This window comes from Micropterus salmoides, unplaced genomic scaffold (genome assembly GCF_014851395.1).
Source record: "Micropterus salmoides isolate LMB-PRFRI ecotype aquatic unplaced genomic scaffold, ASM1485139v1 Ms_hic_scaffold_18, whole genome shotgun sequence".
In the NCBI taxonomy this organism is placed as follows: domain Eukaryota; kingdom Metazoa; phylum Chordata; class Actinopteri; order Centrarchiformes; family Centrarchidae; genus Micropterus; species Micropterus salmoides.
This window is the reverse complement of record NW_024040928.1, coordinates 14,897,308-14,905,852: the sequence shown is the minus strand read 5'-3', so window position 1 is coordinate 14,905,852 and position 8,545 is coordinate 14,897,308. Positions and strand designations below refer to the sequence as shown.

General features: G+C 38.5%; 1 pseudogene; it reads left to right on the top strand.

The window, feature by feature from the left end:
* Positions 1-375: 375 nt before the first annotated feature.
* Positions 376-6,681, top strand: LOC119909575 (annotated as a pseudogene).
* The last annotated feature ends 1,864 nt before the right edge of the window (positions 6,682-8,545 follow it).

Below are 8,545 nucleotides of genomic sequence, written 5' to 3'. Positions count from 1 at the left end.
GGTCCTTAAAAAGTAAAATAAGTATGTCAAAAATTCAAAAAGGAAATAAATACAGTTTTGAGCTCAATGACCTGAATTGAATCTATATAGTATATCATATCACTTTTGAATATAATAAGCTAAGTCAGTAAATGCACATATGAATTTGATATCTGGCAAGTTAAAAAAAACCGATTACGGTTTATAATTTTAAAATTATATTTAATTTGAAAGTATACAAGATGACAGTTAGTATGTTTAACCAATAGGAAATAAGTTAATGTGGCATTCGACCAATCGGATTCAAGGTCTATCCCCGTGTAAACCAGTATAAAAACCCAAGTCTTAGAGGATTGACGAGAAGGCCGCTACTATCTCGGGGAGATATCAAGTATTACTCATATTTTCTAAAGCAACGGTTATATAACGCTACCTGAAAACCTGAATAAACATGGTGAGTATGTAGTAGTTTTCTCTTGTTTATTTTTGAAAATTGTATTGGTCGTATGTAGTAGCCCACATTACTGTTAACGCTAGATATAAATGTAACTTAAGTTGACGTGACTAAATCGGTGTTAGCGTTAGCGAACGTTAACGGTCAGAGGTTTAGCACCAAGCTAACGTTAGGTAACGTTAACGTTAAGTCTTGGTGGAGGAGGGCAGTGAACAGTTAACCAAGTTTCATGCCAATCTTAATTGGGGTTTTTTGTACATAAGGTGTAATTTACCTTATTTGGATTGTAATGTTTTCCGATTAAAAGGTAACACCGCAGACCTGAACTAACGTTAGAATTCTCAACTGTCAACGGTTCTCAGTGGTAATGTTAACCCTTAATGTTAGAAAAAATCCGGTCCTCTGTTTTATCAGTATAATGATAATTATACAGGACTTCCTTGTAAAAGAGACTGCATCTCAATGGGACATTTCCTGTTTAAATAAAGATTTATATAAAATTACATTAATTATACTTGTAAGTACAAGGGTAATTCGTTAGTCTGTAACTGTAACTTAACATTACTTTAGTAGTATTGAGATGGACAGAGCACCGGCTGAGCTAACTTTCCCTTGCTCAAATTATCACAACCCACCCTAAACCTAAATGTCTTTATTGAGCCAATTTTGTTATATTTGTTGAAATTCTCTGTACTCTAACTGCAATCAATAAACCAAATACTTATAAAATAAAATAATAAAAATCTGTATCTACGGCTGTCCGCCACCAATCATTTCATTTGGTTGCCTAGCAACGCTGGAGAACCAGGCGGGAAACTGCTAGATTTTGCAATAACGTCCGGCTGCGGACTCTAGCACCGCTCACGCCACGCCCCCCCGGTACAGTCTGTAATGACTGGCTGTAGCCGCAGCACCTTTCTGTATGGTCTGTTTTGCACAGGGCATACTTATTCCCGCCCAATTTGCACCACGCATTTGTGGACATTGTAGTTCTGAGTTGACAGCATATATAAAAATATAATAATTAATTTAATATTAACCTCCAATAATACTACATATATATTTTTAAAATTAAACTCCAATCTTGATATGCATGTTTCCACAACAGTGAAAGCTGGATATTAAAGGCTGGCAGTATCAACAGGTAACAGTCCCATTGCATGTTGTCATATTAAGCAGGCACAAATAGAAAAACCAAAGACAATAACACAACCAGCATGACTGGTGCATCTGTTTATTGAGGATGTACAAATGTTACATATAAAATGAATAAAACAGAATAAAATACCACAATATAATAAAATAAGATTAAAAAAACAACAACAGAACAATAAAAATGTAGGTGAGGATATTAATAGAAACATAAAACTTTGGACTAACATGAGTATTTTTAAAATGATCAAAAACTCAGTTTTAAATGACTTGAGATCAACGATGTTACAGTAAATCTTTGTTTACCAGATGTGGATATAATCTGACACTTTTACCAACACTCCTGATCCTGCCAGTCTGGATAAAATACTGTATTTTTATCAACGATTAAATTTATTATTTCGATTACTAAAAAGCTTCATTTAATCCATATAACTTTATAGCACACTGTTTTGCATGGACATTTATTACTGTCGCACATCGCACTTACGCTGTGTGAACACCATGTGACGAAGAAGACAGTCCAAAGTATGGGATTATTTCCAACTAAAAGAAAACAACAAATCTGTAATGTTACAGTCCATCCACCGTAGAAGAAACTTATGTGGCCTACCGCAACAGCACGACAGCATAATGTTACAGTCTGTCGTGAGTTTGTGTTGTAACGTCACAGTCATGGGTTAACTGGGTGCACCTTAGTATAACTTAAATAGCACTTGAAGTGTTATTTTTGTGTTAGTCTCTTTAAGAGACTATGGTGGGTGGACCTCGGACCCTATATGGGGTCTGGGGCATGCCCCCCTGTAGAAAATTTGGACATTTAAAGTTAAATGCATTAATTTGGTGCAAAATTAAGAGGCTATCTATGAATAACTTTGCACTCTTGTAAACAATGTTGTGCTCTAGTAATCTATTTGATCATAAACCCATTGTATAGCTATAAATGGTGATGAAACAGCAACAAACGTCAACAAATGTATTTAATGTTTTTCCAGCAACCCCAAATCAAAGAATAAACATTTTATTGTTGTTGTTGTTTTTACTTTTAATGGACACATGTAATATGTTTTATACTTTCTGTGAATATGATATAATCCAATTAATATTAATTCCATACTGTATAGACACCTTATTTTGACATCTGTATCCTCGCGCTAAATTCATCAAGTCTGACCCGGTTTGATAAATTATGTTGTATGTGGTTCTCTGTCACGTAACATGAAGACTTCACACCCTCTCTTCTGGTTGGACTCTCATACTGCAAGACTTGTCTTTGTAAAAAGAGAAATCGCCTTCTCACAAACGAGTGATAGAAACAGACCGTTAAGGTTACTGTAGTTACCTCAAAAGAAAAGTGGTTGTCTGAAGTCGGATGTCAAAGTGTGTGAGCGTGCGACCTTACAGCAGGTCGGAGCAGCTCCCACAAAACACAACGTTAGAGGTCTGAAACGTTATTTTGAGGTGTAAAAATATTTTTGGTTCAGACTATGGCGGAGCATATTAGACTGTCATCGTTAATTAATGAAACATGCACTGATTTAAGCAGTTCTTAACGATGCATCAATGAATCAATGAAATAATCTGTAGAAGCTTCGAGTACTACAATTATCGTTAGCTGCAGCTCTAATTTCCATTTGCCCATTGAGGTTCTGGATTGAGGTCCTTCATGTTTTCTGCAGCCAGGAGTGGAGTGTCTTGCTTTATTTTGTGGGTAAATGAAAATGCTGCATGTATCAGGTGACGTGTGTTTTTTTAATTTCCATTTAATATTGCCATAGCTCTTAAACTGTCTTCAATATGCGATGAGTAGTCAAGCTAAATGTTAAAAAAAAACTCTTTGTTTCCCCCAGCGTGAGTGTATCTCAGTGCACGTGGGTCAGGCTGGTGTCCAGATTGGCAATGCCTGCTGGGAGCTTTACTGCCTGGAACATGGGATCAGCCTGATGGACAGATGCCCAGTGACAAGACCATTGGAGGAGGAGATGATTCATTCAACACCTTCTTCAGTGAGACTGGAGCTGGAAAGCACGTCCCCAGAGCTGTTTTTGTGGACCTGGAGCCCACTGTCATTGGTAAACTCTTCAGTGTTTCCCATTAATTAATTATTAAGCTAGCCGCGCCTACATTTGGAGTGCACACGTATTAAAGCCTTTCTGATAAATTCACTGAAACAGACCAGAGTGAGCTGACAGGCAGGTTAGCGACTTTATCCTGTCAGTTTCTCTCTTTACAAAGACAAGTGTTGTTATATGAAAGTCCTACCTGAAGAGAGGCTATGAAGTCTTCATGTTACGCGATATGAGAACCAGATGCAACATTATTATCAAATTGGGTCGGACTCTGGTCGGACTTAATGAATTTAGTCCGAGGATACAAATGTGAGAACCCTGGTTTTCAAAATAAGGTATCTATACAGTATGGAAATAAAATGAATTGGATTAAATTCACTGAAAGTATAAAACATATTACATGTGTCCATTAAAAGTAATAAAAAAAACCCAACAATAACATGTTAGGGAATTACTTATTCTATTTTCTATTCTTTGATTTAGGGTTTTTGGAAAAACATTAAATTTGTTGACTTTCACCATTTATAGCTCTTCAATGGGTTTATGATCAAATAGTTTATTAGAGCACAACATTGTTTACAAGTGTACAAAGTTCTTCATAGATACTGTACCAAATTAATGCATTTAACTTTAAAATGTACAAAATCTTCTTCTGGGGGTGCATGCCCCCGAACCACCGAGCATGCCCGAGGCCCACCCACCATAGTCTCTTAAAATCCTGCGGGAAACACTGTTCTTTATTAGATATAGACCATAGTTGCTGCTTGATTTGAGTTCATCAAACCCTTGAGTCATTTTATGTTAACCTGTCTCCTCAGATGAGGTGCGCACTGGGACCTACCGGCAGCTGTTCCACCCTGAGCAGCTGATCACTGGCAAGGAGGATGCTGCCAACAACTACGCCCGTGGACACTACACCATTGGCAAAGAGATCATTGATCTGGTGCTGGACAGGATCCGTAAACTGGTGAGTCACTTCAGAGCCGGAGGCGTTTCTTCCTGATGAGAGGGGGAGCCTGTGATGAAATATATGATATAATTTTAAAGATTTTATGTATTAGCTATGTGACAACAGCACATGTATGCTGTGCATCAAATCACAACAAACATTATGGAGTTTACCTTTGCTCCACCAGAGGACACCAAGTCATTATCCATGACAACTAATACCTCTGCCCATTTTAAGCAATGTCCTAATCATCTAGTCATGCAGATGCCTCCAGTCAGTACAGTGGAGATGAATGGGATTTTGTGAAAAAATTGTAATCACATTTAATAAAATTCAGCAGAAACAGTCTTTCCAGTTACTCACATCACATAACAAGGTCAAAAGAAAGACTATTATTCTATTATTTATTTCTGGGGGGTGGAAGAGTCTGTGGACCATCCAAAGTAGACATTGTTTCTGGTAAGATGTTTCAGTTGTTTTATTGTTTTTCTTTTTCAAATGCTGAGAGCACCACCCAGCCAAGTGACTGTGAAAAAGCTTTGACCGAGATAACATATATAGCAAATTTTGTTATATTTGTTATATATAACATATATAGAGAGCACTAGTGGAAATTCAGTGTCAACAAATGACAGCAAAGCTTTTTTTGTCATTTGGCCAGTTCACAGATTTAATGTTTATTGGATATAGCTGATTAAATCGGCTAGCAACACTTGTCATATAAGCTATAGATCAAATCTGAAGTTACTATTTCTTATGTTTTAATTATTAATTTGCCTTAATTCTTATGGATTTTGATCATCTAAGCTGTGTTAACTCATGTCTTATATTTGGGCGCAACGTCTTGTCTGTCTGTCCCCAGGCTGACCAGTGCACTGGTCTGCAGGGCTTCCTGGTTTTCCATAGCTTCGGAGGTGGCACCGGCTCTGGTTTTACCTCCTTGCTGTTGGAGCGTCTGTCTGTAGACTACGGCAAGAAGTCCAAGCTGGAGTTCTCCATCTACCCAGCTCCTCAGGTGTCCACTGCTGTGGTGGAGCCGTACAACTCCATCCTGACCACCCACACCACCCTAGAGCACTCTGACTGTGCCTTCATGGTGGATAACGAGGCCATCTACGATATCTGTCGCAGGAACCTGGATATTGAGCGTCCTACCTACACCAACCTGAACAGGCTGATGAGTCAGATTGTGTCCTCCATCACCGCCTCCCTTCGTTTTGACGGTGCTCTTAACGTTGATCTTACAGAGTTCCAGACCAATTTAGTGCCATATCCCCGCATCCACTTCCCTCTGGCCACCTATGCCCTGTCATCTCTGCTGAGAAGGCCTACCATGAGCAATTAACAGTGGCAGAAATCACCAACGCCTGCTTTGAGCCATCCAATCAAATGGTAAAATGTGACCCTCGTCACGGCAAATACATGGCTTGCTGCCTTCTGTACCGTGGAGATGTGGTGCCCAAAGATGTCAATTCTGCCATTGCCACCATTAAGACCAAGCGCACCATCCAGTTTGTGGACTGGTGCCCCACTGGTTTCAAGGTTGGCATCAACTACCAGCCGCCCACTGTCGTTCCTGGTGGAGATCTGGCTAAGGTCCAGAGGGCTGTGTGCATGCTGAGCAACACCACTGCTATTGCAGAGGCCTGGGCTCGGCTTGACCACAAGTTTGATCTTATGTATGCTAAGCGTGCTTTTGTTCACTGGTATGTAGGTGAAGGTATGGAAGAGGGAGAGTTTTCGGAAGCCAGAGAGGACATGGCAGCTCTGGAGAAGGATTATGAGGAGGTTGGAGTTGACTCCGTTGAGGGTGAAGGAGAGGAGGAGGGTGAGGAGTATTAAAAAAGAACAAAGCCACTGCTTAAATGGGAAACAGTTTGTTCCAGTGTGCTCTAATTATAATCCAAGGTTTGTCTTATAAAATACCAGTTTGGTCATGTTCTGAATAACATTTCTGAAAATGTAAGTTTGGATGTTCCAAAGAAGGCTTTTTAAAATATAATTAATTCCAGTATCTAATGTTTTGTCTATCAAACCTGTCATTTTGAGAATTGAATAAAGTTCATGTGGCATGTGAAGTTGAGTCTTTGGTCAATACAAATTTTGCTTGTATTAAAAATAGTATTTAATTTAATTATTAAATGCTATTTGAGATAAATGTTTTGGTTTGTAGTTTAACCATAAAGTTAAAAAGCATGAGCAACAGTGGACACAGTCTAAACCAGTGGTTGTCAAAGTGGGGTCCTTGAGGGGGTTCTAGGGGATCCCTAGCAAAAAGGGGAATACTTCATTTTCATTATAATTCTGTCCATAAGTAGCACAGTGACAGAATGTTTGACTATTTTGGTCATAGGTTCATACACTATAATAAAACATCTAAAAGCAAAAATCCTATCAGATGGGGAACCCTGGGACAAAATCTTATCAAATGGGGGTCCATGGTCTAATTTGTGTTAGGGGTCCCTGATGTGAAAAAGAACCGCTGGTCTAAACTACTTTAAAAATGCACATTAATGATTTACCTGTAATATATTGCACAATAAATCTACATTTAATGCAACACTTCTGATCAAAAGTATTACAGAATAAAAATACTAGCATTTGAGCTTTATTGTAGCGATGACACTATATAAATCAGAAAGGTGTTGTGGTCTATATTGTATCCCAGTAATGAAGGGCCCCTGAAATGTTTGAAAGCCAGCAGATGTGCCATACTTGCAGACTGACCAAACCAAAAATGTCCCCGGATTTAATTTCAGAAATCTGTTTACCTTATACTTGCTGCATTTCAAGCCCAAAGCTTCTGGTCTTTTTTTGGCACAAATAGAAAAAAATCCTCACAGCTTCACAGGGCTTTACCATCACCAGCGGCCGCTCCCTCTCCTTTCAGTGCTTCACACTTCCACCTCCCTCTTTGGCACTCAGTTATTCTCATTACATAAGTACAAGCAGCCTCCAAGGACAGAGAAGTAGCCTGGAGGGTCAATAATCTCGTGATCTTTAAAACCTGATATTCATAAAGTTACCTCACAGTCTCTAGATCTATGGTGATTGTAGAATAATGTGAGAAACCTTGGTTATTAAATGGTTTTACATTAATGTTACCTAAAGGTTAACCATCAAAGAATGGACGTTTGCTAAAGTTAACTGTGAGCTAGTGTAAAACACTAAGCTATGTATTCTAGAAAAGTCAGGCCAGTTAACCAAGTTTCATGTTTTATGGAATATGTTAAATGTAAAAGTCACGTGTAACGTTAGCTTGATTTGAACCACTTTTTGAAATGCACAAAAACTAAATTGTAACATTAATTTAAACAGACCGAAGATCAGTGATGTTGCAGTTTCAGTATTTTGTTTACCAGATTTGGACATGAACTGAGTAGGCTGCTACTACTGACCCTGCAAGTCTGTTGGATAAAATACATGATAATCTCTCAGCAATTGGCACAGCTGAGGTCAAATTATTTCCAGTATCACTGAGGTTCTAGATTAAGGTCCTTCATGTTGTCTGCAGCAAGGTCTGTTTTGCTTTATTTAGAGAGTAAATGAAAATGTATCATGTATCAGGTAATGTGTGTTTTTTTTCTTGCCATTGAATCTAGCCACTCTTTAGTTGTCTTCAACATGTGACGAGTAATCTAGCTTAACCTTACAAATTGCCTTTGATCTGGTGCTGGACAGGAACCGCAAACTGGCGAGTCACTTCAGAGCCGGAGGAGTTTCTTCCTGTGATGAAATATATCATATCATTTCAAAACATTGGTGATTTAGTAATGTGACAACAGCACATGTATGCTGTGCATCAACTCACAACAAACATTATGCAGTTTACCTTTGCTCCACCAGAGGACACCAAATCATTATCCATGACAACTAATATCTCTGTTTTTTCAGTGATATTCTAGTCATCTAGTCATGCTGATAGTTTTGATTGCATGTTTC